The 20,054-nt window shown below is 45.6% G+C and overlaps 2 non-coding genes and 38 pseudogenes across 2 annotated transcripts; all 40 read left to right on the top strand.

Annotated features, from left to right (window-relative positions):
- Positions 1-149: 149 nt before the first annotated feature.
- On the top strand, positions 150-268 carry LOC148251432 (5S ribosomal RNA; annotated as a pseudogene).
- A 206-nt stretch (positions 269-474) lies between these two features.
- Positions 475-588, top strand: LOC148251433 (5S ribosomal RNA; annotated as a pseudogene).
- A 559-nt stretch (positions 589-1,147) lies between these two features.
- LOC148251434 (5S ribosomal RNA) lies at positions 1,148-1,266 on the top strand (annotated as a pseudogene).
- Positions 1,267-1,797: 531 nt separating this feature from the next.
- On the top strand, positions 1,798-1,916 carry LOC148251435 (5S ribosomal RNA; annotated as a pseudogene).
- Positions 1,917-2,124: 208 nt separating this feature from the next.
- On the top strand, positions 2,125-2,243 carry LOC148251436 (5S ribosomal RNA; annotated as a pseudogene).
- A 560-nt stretch (positions 2,244-2,803) lies between these two features.
- Positions 2,804-2,922, top strand: LOC148251437 (5S ribosomal RNA; annotated as a pseudogene).
- Positions 2,923-3,454: 532 nt separating this feature from the next.
- Positions 3,455-3,573, top strand: LOC148251438 (5S ribosomal RNA; annotated as a pseudogene).
- Positions 3,574-4,106: 533 nt separating this feature from the next.
- LOC148251439 (5S ribosomal RNA) lies at positions 4,107-4,225 on the top strand (annotated as a pseudogene).
- Positions 4,226-4,432: 207 nt separating this feature from the next.
- Positions 4,433-4,551, top strand: LOC148251440 (5S ribosomal RNA; annotated as a pseudogene).
- Positions 4,552-5,113: 562 nt separating this feature from the next.
- Positions 5,114-5,232, top strand: LOC148251441 (5S ribosomal RNA; annotated as a pseudogene).
- Positions 5,233-5,438: 206 nt separating this feature from the next.
- Positions 5,439-5,557, top strand: LOC148251442 (5S ribosomal RNA; annotated as a pseudogene).
- Positions 5,558-5,760: 203 nt separating this feature from the next.
- On the top strand, positions 5,761-5,878 carry LOC148251443 (5S ribosomal RNA; annotated as a pseudogene).
- A 584-nt stretch (positions 5,879-6,462) lies between these two features.
- LOC148251444 (5S ribosomal RNA) lies at positions 6,463-6,581 on the top strand (annotated as a pseudogene).
- Positions 6,582-6,788: 207 nt separating this feature from the next.
- LOC148251445 (5S ribosomal RNA) lies at positions 6,789-6,907 on the top strand (annotated as a pseudogene).
- Positions 6,908-7,438: 531 nt separating this feature from the next.
- Positions 7,439-7,557, top strand: LOC148251446 (5S ribosomal RNA; annotated as a pseudogene).
- A 534-nt stretch (positions 7,558-8,091) lies between these two features.
- On the top strand, positions 8,092-8,210 carry LOC148251447 (5S ribosomal RNA; annotated as a pseudogene).
- Positions 8,211-8,416: 206 nt separating this feature from the next.
- LOC148251448 (5S ribosomal RNA) lies at positions 8,417-8,535 on the top strand (annotated as a pseudogene).
- Positions 8,536-8,740: 205 nt separating this feature from the next.
- Positions 8,741-8,859, top strand: LOC148251449 (5S ribosomal RNA; annotated as a pseudogene).
- Positions 8,860-9,064: 205 nt separating this feature from the next.
- On the top strand, positions 9,065-9,183 carry LOC148251450 (5S ribosomal RNA; annotated as a pseudogene).
- Positions 9,184-9,743: 560 nt separating this feature from the next.
- On the top strand, positions 9,744-9,862 carry LOC148251451 (5S ribosomal RNA; annotated as a pseudogene).
- Positions 9,863-10,423: 561 nt separating this feature from the next.
- LOC148251452 (5S ribosomal RNA) lies at positions 10,424-10,542 on the top strand (annotated as a pseudogene).
- Positions 10,543-10,748: 206 nt separating this feature from the next.
- On the top strand, positions 10,749-10,867 carry LOC148251453 (5S ribosomal RNA). Its single transcript, XR_015814305.1, has one exon. It is a non-coding gene; the product is annotated as a 5S ribosomal RNA (ribosomal RNA).
- A 205-nt stretch (positions 10,868-11,072) lies between these two features.
- Positions 11,073-11,191, top strand: LOC148251454 (5S ribosomal RNA; annotated as a pseudogene).
- A 531-nt stretch (positions 11,192-11,722) lies between these two features.
- On the top strand, positions 11,723-11,841 carry LOC148251455 (5S ribosomal RNA; annotated as a pseudogene).
- A 532-nt stretch (positions 11,842-12,373) lies between these two features.
- Positions 12,374-12,491, top strand: LOC148251456 (5S ribosomal RNA; annotated as a pseudogene).
- A 206-nt stretch (positions 12,492-12,697) lies between these two features.
- Positions 12,698-12,816, top strand: LOC148251457 (5S ribosomal RNA; annotated as a pseudogene).
- A 237-nt stretch (positions 12,817-13,053) lies between these two features.
- LOC148251458 (5S ribosomal RNA) lies at positions 13,054-13,172 on the top strand (annotated as a pseudogene).
- Positions 13,173-13,379: 207 nt separating this feature from the next.
- LOC148251459 (5S ribosomal RNA) lies at positions 13,380-13,498 on the top strand (annotated as a pseudogene).
- Positions 13,499-14,032: 534 nt separating this feature from the next.
- Positions 14,033-14,146, top strand: LOC148251460 (5S ribosomal RNA; annotated as a pseudogene).
- A 201-nt stretch (positions 14,147-14,347) lies between these two features.
- LOC148251461 (5S ribosomal RNA) lies at positions 14,348-14,466 on the top strand (annotated as a pseudogene).
- A 207-nt stretch (positions 14,467-14,673) lies between these two features.
- Positions 14,674-14,792, top strand: LOC148251462 (5S ribosomal RNA; annotated as a pseudogene).
- A 559-nt stretch (positions 14,793-15,351) lies between these two features.
- Positions 15,352-15,470, top strand: LOC148251463 (5S ribosomal RNA; annotated as a pseudogene).
- A 205-nt stretch (positions 15,471-15,675) lies between these two features.
- Positions 15,676-15,794, top strand: LOC148251464 (5S ribosomal RNA). Its single transcript, XR_015815501.1, has one exon. It is a non-coding gene; the product is annotated as a 5S ribosomal RNA (ribosomal RNA).
- Positions 15,795-16,672: 878 nt separating this feature from the next.
- On the top strand, positions 16,673-16,791 carry LOC148251465 (5S ribosomal RNA; annotated as a pseudogene).
- Positions 16,792-17,351: 560 nt separating this feature from the next.
- LOC148251466 (5S ribosomal RNA) lies at positions 17,352-17,470 on the top strand (annotated as a pseudogene).
- A 382-nt stretch (positions 17,471-17,852) lies between these two features.
- Positions 17,853-17,971, top strand: LOC148251467 (5S ribosomal RNA; annotated as a pseudogene).
- A 381-nt stretch (positions 17,972-18,352) lies between these two features.
- LOC148251468 (5S ribosomal RNA) lies at positions 18,353-18,471 on the top strand (annotated as a pseudogene).
- A 565-nt stretch (positions 18,472-19,036) lies between these two features.
- Positions 19,037-19,155, top strand: LOC148251469 (5S ribosomal RNA; annotated as a pseudogene).
- Positions 19,156-19,360: 205 nt separating this feature from the next.
- LOC148251470 (5S ribosomal RNA) lies at positions 19,361-19,479 on the top strand (annotated as a pseudogene).
- Positions 19,480-19,685: 206 nt separating this feature from the next.
- On the top strand, positions 19,686-19,799 carry LOC148251471 (5S ribosomal RNA; annotated as a pseudogene).
- Positions 19,800-20,054: the final 255 nt, after the last annotated feature.

The raw sequence follows: 20,054 nt of genomic DNA on the forward strand, positions 1-20,054 counted from the left end.
TTATATGCAAATGTGAGTCAAGAAGCAGGGGCATTTTAATCGATATTAGAACAAGAAGGAGAGGTGCAGTGTGAACGCACAAGGAAACAAAAGATGGGAGGGGGTAGGGAAGGAGAAGGAGTGTATGTATTTTCAGCACCAAATGAAACAGGCGCGATCATACCAGCACAAATGCACCGGATCCTATCAGAACTCTGCAGTTAAGTGTGCTTTAACGAAAGTAGTACAAGGATGGGTTACCTCTTGGGAAGTTCTCGTGTTGCACCAATTTTTTTTTCAGATGGGTCGTTCGACGTTACGCGCGAGTGGAACTATGATCCGCTTGTTTATACGCAAATGTGAGTCAGGACGCAGGGGCATTTTAATTGATATTAGAACGAGAAGGAGAGGTGAAGTGTGAACTCACCAGGAAACAAATGACGTGAGGGGGAAGAAAGGAGAAGGAGTGTATGTATTTGTAGCGCAAAATTAAACAGGTGCGATTATACCAGCACTAATGCACCGGATCTGAACTCCGCAGTTAAGTGTGCTTGGGCGAGAGTGGTACTCGGATGGGTGACCTCCTGGGAAGTCCTCGTGTTGCACCCATTTTTTTCGGATGGGTCGTTCGACGTTACGCGCGAATTGAATTATGATCCGCTGGTTCATTCGCAAAAGTGAGTAACGGTGCCGATGCATTTTACTTGATATTAGAACGAAAAGGAGAGATGCAGAGTGCACGCATAAGGAAATAAATGACGGGAGGGGGATGGAAGGAGAAAGAGTGTATGTATTTGCAGCGCAGAATGAAACATGAGCGATCAGACCAGAACTAATGCAACGGATTCTATCAGAACTCCGCAAGTTAAGGGTGCTTGGGCGAGAGTAGTACTAGGATGGGTGACCTCCTGCGAAGTCATTATATTTCACCCATTTTCTTGGGAAGTCCTCGTGTTGCACCCATTTTTTTGCAAATGATTCTATCGACGTTACGAGCGACTTGAATTATGGTCCGCAAGTTTATTCGCAACTGTGAGTCACGGTGCTGTGGAATTTTACTTGATATTTGAACGAGAACGGGAGGTGCAGTGTGCACGCACAAGCAAACAAATGATGGGAGGGGGAAGAAAGGAGAAAGAGTGTATGTATTTGCAGCGCGAAATTAAACAGGTACGATTATACCAGCACTAATGCACCGGATCCCATCAGAACTCCGCAGTTAAGTTTGCTTGGGCGAGAGTAGTACTCGGATGGGTGACCTCTTGGGAAGTACTCGTGTCGCACCAATTTTTTTTAGACGGGTCGTTCGACGTTACACGTGACTGGAGCTATGGTCCGCTGGTTTATACGCAAATTTGAGTTAAGAAGCAGGGGCATTTTAATTGATATTATAACAAGAAATAGAGGTGCAGTGTGAACGCACAAGGAAACAAGTAACGGGAAGGGGGAGGGAAGGAGAAGGAGTGTATGTATTTGCAGCGCGAAATGAAACAGGTGCGATCATACCAGCACAAATGCATTGGATCCCCTCAGAAATCCGCAGTTAATTGTGATTTGGCGAATGTAGTACAATGATGGGTTAACTCCTGAGAAGATCTCGTGTTGCACTCATTTTTTTTTTCAGATGGGTCGTTCTACGTTATGCATGACTACAACTATGGTCAGGTTGTCTATACGCAAATGTGAGTCAAGACGTAGGGGCATTTTAATTGATATTAGAACGAGATGGAGAGGTGAAGTGTGAACGCACCAGGAAACAAATGACGGGAGGGGGAAGAAAGGAGAAGGAGTGTATGTATTTTCAACGCGAAATGAAACAGGTGCGATTATACCAGCACTAATGCACTGGATCCCATCAGAACTCTACAGTTAAGTGTGCTTTGGCGAAAGTAGTACAAGGATGGGTTACCTCCTGGGAAGTTCTCGTGTTGCACCTATTTTTTTTTTTTAGATGGGTCATTCGACGTTACTCGCGACTGGATCTATGGTCCGCTGGTTTATACGCAAATGTGAGTCAAGACGCAGGGGTATCTTAATTGATATTAGAACGAGAAGGAGAGGTGAAGTGTGAACGCACCAGGAAACAAATGACGGGAGGGGGAAGAAAGGAGAAGGAGTGTATGTATTTGTAGCGCATAGTGAATCTGGCACGATCATACCAGTACTAATGCACCGGTTCCCATCAAAACTCCGAAGTTAAGTGTGCTTGGGCGAGAGTAGTACTCGTTTGGGTGACCTCTTGGGAAGTCCTCGTGTTGCACCCATTTTTTTTTGGAAGGGTCGTTTGACGTTACGCGCGAATGGAATTATGAACCGCTGGTTCATTCACAAAGGTGAGTAACGGTGCTGGGGCATTTTACTTGATATTAAAACGAGAAAGAGAGATGCAGAGTGCACGCACAAGGAAACAAATGACGGGAGGGGGATCGGAGGAGAAAGAGTGTATGTATTTGCAGCGCAGAATGAAACATGAGCGATCAGACCAGAACTAATGCAACGGATTCTATCAGAACTCCGCAAGTTAAGGGTGCTTGGGCGAGAGTAGTACTAGGATGGGTGACCTCCTGCGAAGTCATTATATTTCGCCGATTTTCTTGGGAAGTCCTCGTGTTGCACCCATTTTTTTGCAAATGATTCTATCGACGTTACGAGCGACTTGAATTATGGTCCGCAGGTTTATTCGCAAATGTGAGTCACGGTGCCGTGGAATTTTACTTGATATTTGAACGAGAACGGGAGGTGCAGTGTGCACGCACAAGCAAACAAATGATGGGAGGGGGAAGAAAGGAGAAAGAGTGTATGTATTTGCAGCGCGAAATTAAACAGGTGCGATTATACCAGCACTAATGCTCCGGATCCCATCAAAACTCCGCAGTTAAGTTTGCTTGGGCGAGAGTAGTACTCGGATGGGTGACCTCCTGGGAAGTCCTCGTGTCGCACCAGTTTTTTTTTAGACGGGTCTTTTGACGTTACACGTGACTGGAGCTATGGTCCGCTGGTTTATACGCAAATTTGAGTCAAGAAGCAGGGGCATTTTAATTGATATTAGAACAAGAAGGAGAGGTGCAGTGTGAACGCACAAGGAAACAAGTAATGGGAAGGGGGAGGAAAGGAGAAGGAGTGTATGTATTTGCAGCGCGAAATGAAACAGGTGCGATCATACCAGTACAAATGCATTGGATCCCCTCAGAAATCCGCAGTTAAGTGTGATTTGGCGAATGTAGTACAATGATGGGTTAACTCCTGAGAAGATCTCGTGTTGCACCCATTTTTTTTTTCATATGGGTCGTTCTACATTATGCATGACTAGAACTACGGTCAGGTTGTCTATACGCAAATGTGAGTCAAGACGCAGGGGCATTTTAATTGATATTAGAACGAGATGGAGAGGTGAAGTGTGAACGCACCAGGAAACAAATGACGGGAGGGGGAAGAAAGGAGAAGGAGTGTATGTATTTGCAGCGCGAAATGAAACAGGTGCGATCATACCAGCACTAATGCACTGGATCCCATCAGAACTCTACAGTTAAGTGTGCTTTGGCGAAAGTAGTACAAGGATGGGTTACCTCCTGGGAAGTTCTCGTGTTGCACCCATTTTTTTTTTTCAGATGGGTCATTCGACGTTACTCGCGACTGGATCTATGGTCCGCTGGTTTATACGCAAATGTGAGTCAAGACGCAGGAGTATTTTAATTGATATTAGAACGAGAAGGAGAGGTGAAGTGTGAACGCACCAGGAAACAAATGACGGGAGGGGGAAGAAAGGAGAAGGATTGTATGTATTTGCAGCGCATAATGAATCTAGTGCAATAATACTAGCACTAATGCACCTGATCGCATCAAAAGTCCGCAGTTAAGTGTGCTTGGGCGAGAGTAGCACTCGGATGGGTGACCTCCTGTGAATTCTTCGTGTCGCACTAATTTTTTTTTAGACGGGTCGTTCGATGTTACACGCGATTGGAACTATGGTCCGGTGGTTTATACGCAAATGTGAGTCAAGAAGCAGGGGCATTTTAATCGATATTAGAACGAGAAGGAGAGGTGCAGTGTGAACGCACAAGGAAACAAATGATGGGAGGGGGGAGGGAAAGAGAAGGAGTGTATATATTTTCAGCACGAAATGAAACAGGTGCGATCATACCACCACAAATGCACCGGATCCCATCAGAACTCCACAGTTAAGTGTGCTTTGGCGAAAGTAGTACAAGGATGGGTTACCTCCTAGGAAGTTCTCGTGTTGCACCCATTTTCTTTTTCAGATGGGTCGTTCGACGTTACGCGTGACTGGACCTATGGTACGCTGGTTTATACGTAAATGTGAGTCAAGATGCAGGGGCATTTTAATTGATATTAGAAAGAGAAGGAGAGGTGAAGTGTGAACGCACCAGGAAACAAATGATGGGAGGGGGAAGAAAAGAGAAGGAGTGTATGTATTTGCAGTGCGAAATGAACTAGGTTCGATCATACCAGCACTAATGCACCGGATCCCATCAGAACTCTGCAGATAAGTTTTCTTGGGCGAGAGTAGTACTCGGATGGGTGACCTCCTGGGACGTCTTCGTGTTGCACCCATTTTTTTTCGGATGGGTCGTTCGACGTTACGCGCGAATGGAGTTATGAACCACTGGTTCATTCGCAAAAGTGAGTCACGGTGCCGGAGCATTTTACTTGATATTAGAACGAGAATGAGAGATGCAGAATGCACGCACAAGGAAACAAATGATGGGAGGGGGGATGGAAGGAGAAAGAGTGTATGTATTCAAAGCGCATAATGAAACATAAGCGATCATACCAGTACTAATGCAACGGATTCTATCAGAACTCTGCAAGTTAAGGGATCTTGGGCGAGAGTAGTACTAGGATGGGTGACCTCCTGCGAAGTCCTTATATTTTACCCATTTTCTTGGGAAGTCCTCGTGTTGCACTCATTTTTTTTACAGATGATTCTTTCGACGTTACGCGCGACTTGAATTATGGTCCGCAAGTTTATTCGCAAATGTGAGTCACGTCGCCGTCGCATTATACCTGATATTTGAACGAGAATGGGAGGTGCAGTGCGCACGCAAAAGGAAACAAATGACGGGAAATGGAAGAAAAGAGAAGGAGTGTATGTATTTGCAGCGCGAAATTTAACAGGTGTGATCATACCAGCACTAATGCACTGGATCCCATCAAAACTCCGCAGTTAAGTGTGCTTGGGCGAGAGTAGTACTCGGATAGGTCACCTCTTGGGAAATCCTCGTGTCGCACCAATTTTTTTTCAGACGGGTCGTTCAACGTTACACGCGACTGGAACTATGGTCCGCTGGTTTATACGCAAATGTGAGTCAAGAAGCAGGGGCATTTTAATCAATATTAGAACGAGAAGGAGAGGTGCAATGTGAACGCACAAGGAAACAAATGATGGGAGGGGGGAGGAAAGGAGAAGGAGTGTATGTATTTTCAGCACGAAATGAAACAGGCGCGATCATACCTGCAAAAATGCATCGGATCCCATCAGAACTCCGCAGTTAAGTGTGCTTTGGCGAAAGTAGTACAAGGATGGGTTACCTCCTGGGAAGTTCTCATGTTGCACCCATTTTTTTTTTCAGATAGGTCGTTTGACGTTACGCCCGACTGGAATTATGGTCCACTGGTTTATATGCAAATGTGAGTCAAGACGCAGGGGCATTTTAATTGATATTAGAACGAGAATGAGAGGTGAAGTGTGAACGCACCAGGAAATGATGGGAGGGAGAAGTAAGGATATGGAGTGTATGTATTTGCAGTGCAAAATGAAACAGGTGCGATCATACCAGCACTAATGCACCGGATCCCATCAGAACTCCGCATTAAGTGTGCTTGGGCAAGAGTAGTACTCGGATGGGTGACCTCCTTGGAAGTCTTCGTGTTGCACCCATTTTTTTTTGGATGGGTCGTTCGACGTTACGCGCAAATGGAATTATGATCCGTTGGTTCATTCGCAAAAGTGAGTCACGGTGCCGAGGTAATTTACTTGATATTAGAACGAGAAGGAGAGATGTCCGCAAAAGGAAATAAATGACGGGAGGGGGGATGGAAGGAGAAAGAGTGTATGTATTTACAGCGCAGAATGAAACATGAGCGATCATACCAGAACTAATGCAATGGATTCTATCATAACTCGGCAGTTGCACTTATTTTTTTACAGATTATTCTTTCGACGTTACGCGCGACTTAAATTATGGTCCGCAGGTTTATTCGCAAATGTGAGTCACGGCGCCGTGGCATTTTATTTAATATTTGAACAAGAACGGGAGGTACAGTGCGCACGCACAAGGAAACAAATGACGGGAGGGGGAAGAAAGGAGAAGGAGTATATGTATTTGCTGCGCGAAATTAAACAGGTGCGATCATACCAGGACTTATGTATCGGATCGCATCTGAACTCTGCACAAGGAAACAAATGATGGGAGGGGGGAGGGAAGGAGAAGGAGTGTATGTACATTCAGCACCAAATGAAACATGTGCGATCATACCAGCACAAATGCACCAGATCTCATCAGAACTCTGCAGTTAAGTGTGCTTTGGCGAAAGTAGTACAAGGATGGGTTACCTCTTGGGAAGTTCTCGTGTTGTAGCCATCATTTTTTCAGATGGGTCGTTCGATGTTACGCGCGACTGAAACTATGATCTGCTGGTTTATACGCAAATGTGAGTCAAGACGCAGGGGCATTTAAAATGATATTAGAATGAGAAGGAGAGGTGAAGTGTGAACGCACCAGGATACAAATGACGGGAGGGGGAAGAAAGGAGAAGGAGTGTATGTATTTGCAGCGAAAAAATGAAAGAGGTACGATCATATCAGCACTAATGCACCGTATTCCATTAGAATTCCGCAGTTAAGTATGCTTGGGCGAGAGTAGTACTCGGATGGGTGACCTCTTGGGACGTCCTCGTGTTGTACCCATATTTTTTCGGATGGGTCGTTCGATGTTACCCGCGAATGGAATTATGATCAGTTTGTTCATTCGAAAAGGTGAGTCATGGTGCCGGGGCATTTTACTTGATATTAGAACGAGAAGGAGAGATGCAGAGTGCACACACAAGGAAACAAATGACGGGAGGGGGGATGGAAGGAGAAAGAGTGTATGTATTTGCACCGCAGAATGAAACATGAGCGATCATACAATAACTAATGCAACGGAATCTATTAGAACTCCGCAAGATAAGGGTGCTTGGGCGAGAGTTGTACTAGGATGGGTGACCTCCTGCGAAGTCCTTATATTTCACCCATTTTTTTGTAGATAATTCTTTCGACGTTACGCGCGACTTGAATTATGGTCCACAGGTTTATTAGCAAATGTGAGTCACGGCGCCTTGGCATTTTACTTGATATTTGAACGAGAACGGGAAGTGCAGTGCACACGCACAAGGAAACAAATGACGGGAGGGGGAAGAAAGGAGAAGGAGTGTATGTATTTGCAGCGCGAAATTAAACAGGTGCGATCATACTAGCACTAATGCACCGGATCCAATCAGAACTCCGCAGCTAAGTGTGCTTGGGCGAGAGTAGTACTCGGATAGGTGACCTCCTGGGAAATTCTCGTGTCGGACCAATTTTTTTTCAGACGGGTCGCTCGACGTTACGCGTGACTGGAACTATGGTCCGCTGGTTTATACGCAATTGTGAGTCAAGAAGAAGGGGCATTTTAATCAACATAAGAACGAGAAGGAGAGGTCCAGTGTGAACGCACAAGGAAACAAATGATGGGAGGGGGGAGGGAGGGAGAAGGAGTGTGTGTATTTTCAGCACGAAATGAAACAGGCGCGATCATACCTGCAAAAATGCACCAGATGCCATCAGAACTCCGCAGTTAAGAGTGCTTTGGCGAAAGTAGTACAAGGATGGGTTACCTCCTACGAAGTTCTCGTGTTGCACCTAATTTTTTTTTTTCAGATGGGCCGTTCGACGTTACGCGCGACTGGAACTATGGTCCGCTCGTTTATACGCAAATGTGAGTCAAGAGGAAGGGGCATTTTAATTGATATTAGAACGAGAAGGAGAGGTGAAGTGTGAACGCACCAGGAAACAAATGACGGGAGGGGGAAGAAAGAAGAAGGAGTGTATGTATTTTCAGTGCAAAATGAAACAGGTGTGATCATACCAGCACTAATGCACCGGATCCCATCTGAACTCCGCATTTAAGTGTGCTTGGGCGAGAGTAGTACTCGGATGGGTGACCTCCTCGGAAGTCCTCGTGTCACACCAATTTTTTTCCAAATGGGTAGTTCGACGTTACGTGCGATTGGAATAATGGTCCGCTGGTTTATACGCAAATGTGAGTCAAGATGCAGGGGAATTTTAATCGATATTAGAACGAGAAAGAGAGGTGAAGTGTGAACGCATCAGGAAACAAATGACGGGAGGGGGGCGGGAAGTAGAAGGAGTGTATGTATTTTCGGGACGAAATGAAACAGGTGCGATCATACCAGCACAAATATACCGGATACCATTAGAACTCCGCAGTTAAGTGGGCTTTGGTGAAAGTAGTACAAGGATGGGTTACCTCCTGGGAAGTTCTCGTGTTGCACCCTTTTTTTTTTTCAGATGGGTCGTTAGACGATAAGTGTGACTGGAACAATGGTCCGCTGGTTTATACGTCAATGTGAGTCAAGAAGCAGGGGCATTTTGAACGATATTAGAACGAGAAGGAGAGGTGTAGTGTGAACACACAAGGAAACAAATGATGGGAGGGGGGAGTAAAGGAGGAGTGTATGTATTTTCAGCACCAAATGAAACAGGTGCGATCATACCAGCACAAATGCACCGGATCTCATCAGAACTCCACAGTTAAGTGTGCTTTGACGAAAGTAGTACAAGGATGGGTTACCTCCTGGGAAGTTCTCGTGTTGCACCCATTTTTTTTTAGACGGGTCGTTCGACGTTACGCGCGACTGGGACTATGGTCCACTGGTTTATACGCAAATGTGAGTCAAGACGCAGAGGCATTTTAAATGATATTAGAACGAGAAGGAGAGGTGAAGTGTGAACGCACCAGGAAAGAAATGATGGGAGGGGGAAGAAAGGAGTAGGAGTGTATGGATTTGCAGCGCGAAATTAAACAAGTGCGATCATACCAGCACTATTGCACCGAATCCCATCAGAACTCCGCAGTTAAGTGTGCTTCGGCGAGAGTGGTACTCGGATGGGTGACCTACTGGGAAGTCCTCGTTTTACACCCATTTTTTTTCGGATGGGTCGTTCGACGTTTCGCACGAATGGAATTATGAAGCGCTTGTTCATTCGCAAAGGAGAGTCACGGTACCGGGGTATTTTACTTGATATTAGAACGAGAAGGAGTGATGCAGAGTGCATGCACAAAGAAACAAATGACGGGAGGGGGGATGGAAGGAGAAATAGTGTATGTATTTGCAGCGCAGAATGAAACATGAGCGATCATACCAGCACTAATGCAACGGATTCTATCAGAACTCCGCAAGTTAAGGGTGCTTGGGCGAGAGTAGTACTAGGATGGGTGACCTCCTGCGAAGTCCTTATATTTCACCCATTTTCTTGGGAAGTCCTCGTGTTGCACCCATTTTTTGCAGATGATTCTTTCGACGTTACGTGGGACTTGAATTATGGTCAGCAGGTTTATTGGCAAATGTGAGTCCCGGAACCGTGGAAATTTACTAGAAATTTGAACGAGAACGGGAGGTGCAGTTCGCACGCACAAGGAATCAAATGACGGGAGGGGGAAGAATGGAGAAGGAGTGAATGTATTTGCAGCGCGAAATTAATCAGGTGCGATCATACCAGCACTAATGCACCGGATCGCATCAGAACTCCGCAGTTAAGTGTGCTTGGGCGAGAGTGGTACTCAGATGGGTGACCTTTTGGGAAGTCCTCGTTTTGCACGCTTTTTTTTTCGGATGGGTCGTTCGACGTTATCCGGGAATGGAATTATGAACCGCTGGTTCATTCGCAAAGGTGAGTCACGGTGCCGGGGTATTTTACTTGATATTAGAACGAGAAGGAGAGATGCAGAGTGCACGCACAAGGAAAATAATAATGGGAGGGGGGATGGAAGGAGAAGGAGTGTATGTATTTTCAGCACCAAATGAAACAGGTGCGATAATACTAGCACAAATGCACCAGATTCTATCAGAACTCCGCAAGTTAAGGGTGCTTGGGCGAGAGTAGTACTAGGATGGGTGAGCTCCTGCGAAGTCCTTATATTTCACCCATTTTCTTGGGAAGTCCTCGTGTTGCACTCATTTTTTTGCAGATGATTCTTTCGACGTTACGCGCGACTTGAATTATGGTCCGCAGGTTTATTCGCAATTTTGAGTCACGGCACCGTGGCGTTTTACTTAATATTTGAACGATAACGGGAGGAGCAGTGCGCGCGCACAAGGAAACAAATAACGGAAGTGGGAAGAAAGGAGAAAGAGCACATGTATTTGCGTCGCGAAATTAAACAGGTGCGATCATACCAGCACTAATGCACCGGATCCTTTCAGAACTCCGCAGTTAAGTGTGCTTAGGCGAGAGTAGTACTCGTATGGGTGACCTCTTGGGAAGTCCTCGTGTCGCACCAATTTTTTTTTCAGACGGGTCATTCGACGTTACGCGCGACTTGAACTCTGGTCCGCAGGTTTATTTGTAATTTTGAGTCACGGCACCGTGGCATTTTACTTGATATTTGAACGAGAACGAGAGGTGCAGTGCACACGCACAAGGAAACAAATGACGGGAGGGGGAAGAAATGAGAAGGAGTGTTTGTATTTATAGCGTGAAAGTAAACCGGTGCGATCATACCTGCACTAATGCACCGGATCCCATCAGAACTCCGTAGTTAAGTGTGCTTGGGCGAGAGTAGTACTCGGATGGGTGACCTCCTGAGAAGTCCTCGTGTTGCACCCATTTTTGTTTGGATGGGTCGTTCGACGTTACGCGCGAATGAAATTATGAACTGCTAGTTCATTCGCAAAGGTGAGTCATGGTGCCGGGGCATTTTACTTGATATTGGAATGAGAATGAGAGATGTAGAGTGGACGCACAAGGAAACAAATGACGGGAGGGGGAAGAAAGGAGAAGGAGTGTATGTATTTGCAGCGCGAAATTAAATCGGTACGATCATACCAGCATTAATGCATCGGATCCCATCAGAACTCTGCAATTAAGTGTGCTTGGGCGAGAGTAGTTCTTGGATGGGTGACCTCCTGAGAAGTCCTCGTGTCGTACCAATTTTTTTTTCAGATGGGTCGTTCGACATTATGCGCGACTGAACTATGGTCAACTAGTTTATACGCAAATGTGAGTCATGAAGCAGGGGCATTTTAATCGATATTAGAACGTGAAGGAGAGGTGTAGTGTGAACGCACAAGGAAACAAATGATGGGAGGGGGGAGGGAAGGAAAAGGAGTATATATATTTTCAGCACAAAATGAAACAGGTGCGATCATACCAACGCAAATGCACCGGATCCCATCAGAACTCCGCAGTTAAGTGTGCTTTGGCAAAAGTAGTCAAAGGATGGGTTATCACCTAGGAAGTTCTCGTGTTGCACCCATTTTTTTTTTAAATGGGTCGTTCGACGTTTCGCGCGACTGGAACTATGGTCCGGTGGTTTATACGAATATGTGAGTTAAGACGCAAGGGTATTTTAATTGATATTAGAACGAGAAGGAGAGGTGAAGTGTAAACGCACCAGGAAAAAATTGACGGGAGGGAGAAGAAAGGAGAAGGAGTGTATGTATTTACAGCGCGAAATGAAATAATTGCTATCATATCGGCACTAATGCATCAGATCCCATCAGAACTCCGCAGTTAAGTGTACTTGGGCGAGAGTAGTACTCGGATGGGTGACCTCTTGGGAAGTCCTCGTGTTGCACTCATTTTTTTTCGGATGGGTCGTTCAACGTTACGCGCGAATGGAATTATGAACCGCTGGTTCATTCGCAAAGGTGAGTCACGGTGCCGGGGCAATTTACTTGATATTAGAACGAGAATGAGAGATGCAGAGTGCACGCACAATGAAACGATTGACGGGAGGTGGGATGGAAGGAGAAAGAGTGTATGTATTTGCAGCGCAGAAATAAACATGAGCGATCATACCAGCACTAATGCAACTGATTCTATCATAACTCTGCAAGTTAAGGGTGCTTGGGCGAGAGTAGTACTAGGATGGGTGACCTCCTGCGAAGTCCTCGTGATGCACCAATTTTTTTTCAGACGGGTCATTCGACGTTACGTGCGACTGGAACTATGGTCCACTGGTTTATACACAAATATGAGTCAATAAGCAGGGGCATTGTAATCGATATTATAATGAGAATGAGAGGTGCAGTGTGAACGCACAAGGAAACAAATGACAAGAGGGGGGAGGGAAGGAGAAGGAGTGTATGTATTTTCAGCACGAAATAAAATAGGTGCGATCATACCAGTACAATACTCCAGATCCCATCAGAACTCCGCAGTTAAGTGTGCTTTGGCGAAAGTAGTACAAGGATGGGTTACCTCCTGGGAAGTTCTCGTGTTGCACCCATTTTTTTTTCAGGTGGGTCGTTTGACGTTTCGCGAGACTGGAACTATGGTCCGCTGGTTTATACGCAAATGTGAGTCAAGATGTAGGGGCATTTTAACCAATATTAGAACAAAAAGGAGAGGTGCAGTGTGAACGCACAAGGAAACAAATGATGGGAGGGGGGAGAGAAGAGAAGGAGTGTACGTATTTTCAGCACGAAATGAAACAGGTGCGATCATATCAGCACAAATGCTCTGGATCCCATCAGAACTCCGCAGTTAAGTGTGCTTTGGTGAAAGTAGTACAAGGATGGGTTACCTCCTGGGAAGTTCTCTTGTTGCACCCATTTTTTTTTCAGATGGGTCGTTCGACGTTACGCGCCACTGTAACTATGGTCCGCTGGATTATACGCAAATGTGAGTCAAGACGCAGGGGCATTTTAACTCGCAGCGCGAAATTAAACAGGTGCAATCATACCAGCACTAATGCACCGGATCCCATATGAACTCCGCACAAGGAAACAAATGACGGGAGGGGAGAGGGAAGGAGAAGGAGTGTATGTATTTTCAGCACGAAATGAAACAGGTGCGATCATACCAGCACAAATGCACCGGATCCCATCAGAACTCCGCAGTTAAGTGTGCTTTGGCAAAAGTAGTACAAGGATGGGTTACCTCCTGGGAAGTTCTCGTGTTGCACCCATTTTTTTTTCAGATGGGTCGTTCGACTTTACCCGTGACTGGAACTATAGTCCGCTAGTTTAAACGCAAATTTGGGTCAAGACGCAGGGGCATTTTAAATGATATTAGAACGAGAATGAGAAGTGAAGTATGAACGCACCAGGAAACAAATGACGGGAGGGGGAAGAAAGGAGAATGAGTGTATGTATTTGCAGCGAAAAAATGAAAGAGGTACGATCATACCAGCACTAATGCACCGTATCCCATCAGAACTCCGCAGTTAAGTGTGCTTGGGCGAGAGTAGTACTCGGATGGGTGACCTCCTGAAAAGTCCCCGTGTTGCACCCATATTTTTTCAGATGGTTCGTTCGACGTTACACGCGAATGGAATTATGATCCGCTGGTTCATTCGTAAAGGTGAGTCACGGTGCCGGGGTATTTTACTTTATATTAGAACAAGAAGGAGAGATGCAGAGTGCACGCACAAGGAAACAAATGACGGGAGGGGGGATGGAAGGAGAAAGAGTGTATGTATTTGCAGCGCAGAATTAAACAGGAGCGATCATACCAACACTAATGCAACGGATTTTAACAGAACTCCGCAAGTTAAGGGTGCTTGGCCGAGAGTAGTACTTATATTTCACCCATTTTCTTGGGAAGTCCTCGTGTTGCACCCATTTTTTTGCAGATGATTCTTTTGACGTTACGCGCGACTTGAATTGTGATCCGCAGGTTTGTTCGCAAATGTAAGTCACGGCGTCGTGGCATTTTACTTGATATTTGAGCGAGAATAAGAGGTGCAGTGCGCACGCACAAGGAAACAAATGACGGAAGGGGCAAGAAAGGAAAATGGGTGTATGTATTTGCAGCCCGAAATGAAACAGGTGAGATCATACCAGCACTAATGCACCGAATCTGAACTCCGCAGTTAAGTGTGCTTGGGCGAGAGTAGTACTCGGATGGGTGACCTCCTGGGAAGTCCTCGTGTTGCACCCATTTTTTTCGGATGGGTCGTTCAACGTTACGCGCGACTGGAACTATGGTCCGCTAGTTTATACGCAAATGTGAGTCAAGACGCAGGGGCATTTTAATTTATATTAGAACGAGAAGGAGAGGTGAAGTGTGAACGCAACAGGAAACAAATGACGGGAGGGGGAAGAAAGGAGGAGTGTACGTATTTGCAGCGTGAAATTAAACTGGTGCGATCATACCAGCACTAATGCACCGGATCCCATCAGAACTCTGCAGTTAAGTGTGCTTTGGCGAAAGTAGTACAAGGATGGGCTACCTCCTGGGAAGTTCTCCTGTTGCTTCCATTTTTTTTTTCAGATGGGTCATTCGATGTTACGCACGACTGGAACTATGGTCCGCTGGTTTTTGCGCAAATGTGAGTCAAGATGCAGGGGCATTTTAATTGATATTAGAATGAGAATGAGAGGTGAAGTGAGAACGCACCAGGAAACAAATGAAGGGAGGGGAAAGAAATGAGAAGGAGTGTATGTATTTATAGCGCGAAATGAAACAGTTGCGATCATAGCAGCACTAATGTACCGGATCCCATCAGAACTCCGTAGATAAGTGTGCTTGGGCGAGAGTAGTACTCGGATGGGTGACCTCCTGGGAAGTCCTCGTGTTGCACCCATTCTTTTTCGAATGGGTCGTTCGACGTTACGCGTGAATGGAATTATGATCCGCTGGTTCATTCGCAAAGGTGAGTCACGGTGCCGGGGAATTTTACTTGATATTAGAACGAGAAGGAGTGATGCAGAGTGCACGCACAAGGAAATAAATGACGGTAGGGGGATGGAAGGAGAAAGAGTGTATGTATTTGCAGCGTAGAATGAAACATGAGCGATCATACCATAACTAATGCAACAGATTCTATCAGAATTCCGCAAGTTAAGGGTGCTTGGGCGAGAGTAGTACTAGGATGGGTGACCCCCTGCGAAGTATTTATATTTTACCTATTTTCATGGGAAGTCCTCGTGTTACACCCATTTTTTTGCAGATGATTCTTTCGACGTTACGCGCGACTTGAATTATGGTCCGCAGGTTTATTCACAAATGTGAGTCACGGCGTCGTGGTATTTTACTTGATATTTGAACGAGAACGGGAGGTGCAATGCGCACGAACAAGCAAACAAATGATGGAGGGGGAAGAAAGGAGAAAGAGTGTATGTATTTGCAGCGCGAAATTAAACAGGTGCGATAATACCACCACTAATGCACCGGATCCCATCAGAACTCCGCAGTTAAGTTTGCTTGGACAAGAGTAGTACTCGGATGGGTGACCTCCTAGTAAGTCCTCATGTCGCACCAATTTTTTTTGAGACGGGTCGTTCGACGTTACGCGTGACTAGAGCTATGGTCTGCTGGTTTATACGCATATGTGAGTCAAGACATAGGGGCATTTTAATTGATATTAGAACGAGAATGAGAGGTGAAGTGTGAACGCACCAGGAAACAAATGACGGGAGGGGGAAGAAAGGAGAAGGAAGGTTTGTATTTGCAGCGTAAAATGAAATAGGTGCGATCATACCAGCACTAATGTACCGGATCCCATCAGAACTTCGCAGCTAAGTGTGCTTGGGCGAGAGTAGTACTCGGATGGGTGACCTCTTGGGAAGTCCTCGTGTTGCACCCATTCTTTTTCAAATGGGTCGTTCGACATTACGTGCGAATGGAATTATGAACCGCTGGTTCATTCCCAAAGGTGAGCCACGGTGCCGGGACATTTTACTTGATATTAGAACGAGAAAGAGAGATGCAGAGTGCAAGCACAAGGGAACAAATGACGGGAGGGGAATTGAAGGAGAAAGAGTGTATGTATTTGCAGCGCAGAATGAAACATGAGCGATCATGCAAGCCCAAATGCAACGGATTCTATCAGAACTCCGCAGTTAAGGGTGCTTGGGTGAGAGTAGTATTAGGATGGGTGGTTTCTTGCGAAGTCCTTATATTTCACCCATTTTCTTGGGAAGTTCTCATGTTGCACCCATTTTTTTTTCAGATGGGTCGTTCGACGTTACACGCGACTGGAACTATGGTCCGCTGGTTTATACGCAAATGTGAGTCACGGCGCCATGGCTTTTTACTTGATATTTGAGTGAGAATAAGAGGTGCAGTGCGCACGCAAGAGGAAACAAATGACGGGAGGGGGAATAAAGGCAGAAGAGTGTATGTATTTGCAGTGCGAAATGAAACAGGTGCCATCATACCAGCACTAATGCACCGAATCTGAACTCCGCAGTTAAGTTTACGTGGGCGAGAGTAGTACTCGAATGGGTGACCTCCTGGGAAGTCCTCGTGTTGCACACATTTTTTTCGGATCGGTCGTTCAATGTTACGCGCGACTGGCACTATGGTCCACTAGTTTATACGCAAATGTGAGTCAAGACGTAGGGGCATTTTAATTTATATTAGAACGAGAAAAGGAGGTGAAGTGTGAACGCAATAGGAAACAAATGACGGGAGGGGGAAGAAAGGAGAAGGAGTGTATGTATTTGCTGCCCGAAATGAAACAGGTGCGATCATACCAGCACTAATGCACCGGTTCCCATCAGAACTCCATAGTTAACTGTGCTTGGGCGAGAGTAGTACTCGGATTGGTGTTCTCCTGGGAAGTCCTCGTGTTGCACCCATTTTTTTTCCGATGGATCGTTCGATGTTACGCACGAATGGAATTATGAATAGCTGGTTTATTCGCAAAGGTGAGTCACGGTGCCGGGACATTTTACTTGATATTAGAATGAGAAAGAGAGATGCAGAGTGCACGCACAAGAAACCAAATGACGGGAGGGAGGATGGAAGGAGAAAGAGTGTATGTATTTGCAGCACAAAATGAAACATGAGCGATCATACCAGCACTAATGCAACGGATTCTATCAGAACTCCGCAGTTAAGGGTGCTTGGGCGAGAGTAGTACGAGGATGTGTGACCTCATGCGAAGTCCTTATATTTCACCTATTTTCTTGGGAAGTCCTCGTGTTGCACCCATTTTTTTGCAATTGATTCTTTCGACGTTACGCGCGACTTGATATATGGTCCGCAGATTTATTCATAAATGTAAGTCACGGCACCGTGGCATTTTACTTGATATTAGAACGAGAACGGGAGGTGCAGTGCGCACGCACAAGGAAATAAATGACGGGAGGGAGAAGAAAGGAGAAGGAGTGTATGTATTTGCAGCTTGAAATTAAACTGGTGCGATCATACCAGCATTAATGCACCGGATCCCATCAGAACTCTGCAGTTAAGTGTGCTTTGGCCAAAGTAGTACAAGGATGGGTTACCTCTTGGGAAGTTCTCGTGTTGCATCTATTTTTTTTTTCAGATGGGTCGTTCGATGTTACACGCGATTGGAAGTGTGGTCCACTAGTTTATACACAAATGTGAGTCAAGATGCAGGGGCATTTTAATTGATATTAGAACGAGAAGGAGAGGTGAAGTGTGAACGCACCAGGAAACAAATGACGGGAGGGGGAATGGAAGGAGAAAGAGTGTATGTATTTGCAGCGAAGAATGAAACATGAGCGATCATACCAGCACTAATGCAACGGATTCTATTAGAACTTTGCAAGTTAAGGGTGCTTGGGCGAGAGTAGTACTACGATGGATGACCTCCTGCGAAGTCCTTATATTTCACCCATTTTCTTGGGAAGAAAGGAGAAAGAGTGTATGTATTTGCAGCGCGCAATTAAACTGGTGCAATCATACCAGCACTAATGCACCAGATCCCATCAGAACTCCGCAGATAAGTGTGCTTTGGCGAAAGTAGTACATGGATGGGTTACCTTCTGGGAAGTCCTCGTGTTGCACCCATAGTTTTTCGGATGGGTCAGTCGACGTTACGCGCGAATGAAATTATGAACCACTGGTTCATTCGAAAAGGTGAGTCACAGTGCCGGGGCATTTTACTTGATATTAGAACGAGAAAGAGAAATGCAGAGTGCACACATAAGGAAACAAATGACGGGGGGGGGGAATGGATGGAGAAATAGTGTATGTATTTGAAGCGCATAATGAAACATGAGCGATCATACCAGCACTAATGCAACGAATTCTATTAGAACTATGCAAGTTAAGGGTGCTTGGGCGAGAGCAGTACTACAATGGGTGACCTCCTGCGAATTCCTTATATTTCACCCATTTTCTTGGGAAGAAAGGAGAAGGATTGTATGTATTTGCAGCGTGCAATTAAACAGGTGCGATCATACCACCACTAATGCACCAGATCCCATAAGAACTATGCATTTAAGTGTGCTTGGGCGAGAGTAGTACTCAGATGGGTGACTTCCTGGGAAGTCCTCGTGTTGCACTTATTTTTTTTTGATGGGTCGTTCGACGTTACGCGCGAATGGAATTATGAACTGCTGGTTCATTCGGAAAGGTGAGTCACGGTGCCCAGGCATGTTATTTGATATTAGAACGAGAAGGAGAGATGCAGAGTGGACGCGCAAGGAAACAAATGACAGGAGGGGGGATAGAAGGAGAAAGAGTGTATGTATTTGCAGCGCATAATGAAACATGAGCGATCATACTAGCACTAATGCAACGTATTCTATCTGAACTCCTCAAGTTAAGGGTGCTTAGGCGAGAGTAGTACTAGGATGGGTGACCTCCTGCGAAGTCCTTATATTTCACCCATTTTCTTGGGAAGTCCTCGTGTTACACCCATTTTTTTGCAGATGATTCTTTCGACGTTACGCGCGACTTGAATTATGGTCCGCAGGTTTATTCGCAAATATGAGTTACGACGCCGTGGCATTTTACTTGATATTTGAATGAGAACAGGAGGTGCAGTGCGCACGCACAAGGAAAAAAATGACCGGGGTGGGGGGGTAAGAAAGTAGAAGGAGTGTATATATTTGCATCGCGAAATTAAATTGATGCGATTATACCAGCACTAAAGCACCGGATCCCATCAGAACTCCGCAGTTAATTGTGCTTTGGCGAGATTAGAACACGGATGGGTGACCTCCTGGGAAGTCCTCGTGTCGCACCAATTATTTTTCAGACGGGTCGTTCGACGTTACGCGCGACTGGAGCTATGGTCCGTTGGTTTATACGCAAATGTGAGTCAAGAGCAGGGGCATTTTAATCGATATTTGAACGAGAAGGAGAGGTGTACTGTGAACGCACAAGGAAACAAATGATGGGAGGGGGGAGGGAAGGAGAAGGAGTGTATGTATTTTCAGTACGAAATGAAAAAGGTGCGATCACACCAGCACAAATGCACCGGATCCCATCAGAACTCCGCAGTTAATTGTGCTTTGGCGAAAGTAGTACAAGGATGGGTTACCTCCTAGGAAGTTCTCTTGTTACAACCATTTTTTTTTCAGATAAGTAGTTCGACGTTACGCACGACTGGAACTATGGTCTGCTGGTTTATACGCAAATCTGAGTCAAGACATAGGGGCATTTTAATTGATATTAGAACGAGAAGGAGATGTGAAGTGTGAACGCACCAGGAAACAAATGACGGGAGGGGAAAGAAAGAAGAAGGAGTGTACGTATTTGCAGCGCAAAATTAAACAGGTGCGATCATACCAGCACTAATGCACCGGATCTGAACTCCGCAGTTAAGTGTGCTTGGGCAAGAGTGGTACTCGGATGGGTGACCTCCTGCGAAGTCCTTATATTTCACCCATTTTCTTGGGAAGTCCTCGTGTTGCACACATTTTTTTGCAGATGATTCTTTCAACGTTAAGCGCGACTTGAATTATGGTTATACGCAAATGTGAGTCACAGTGCCGTGGCATTTAACTTGATATTTGAACGAGAACAGGAGGTGCAGTGCGCACGCACAAGCAAACAAATGATGGGAGGGAGAAGAAAGGAGAAAGAGTGTATGTATTTGCAGTGCGAAATTAAACAGGTGCGCTCATACTAGCACTAATGCACC

This window comes from Carica papaya, chromosome 8, assembly GCF_054855325.1.
Source record: "Carica papaya isolate Zhongbai chromosome 8, ASM5485532v1, whole genome shotgun sequence".
NCBI lineage: Eukaryota > Viridiplantae > Streptophyta > Magnoliopsida > Brassicales > Caricaceae > Carica > Carica papaya.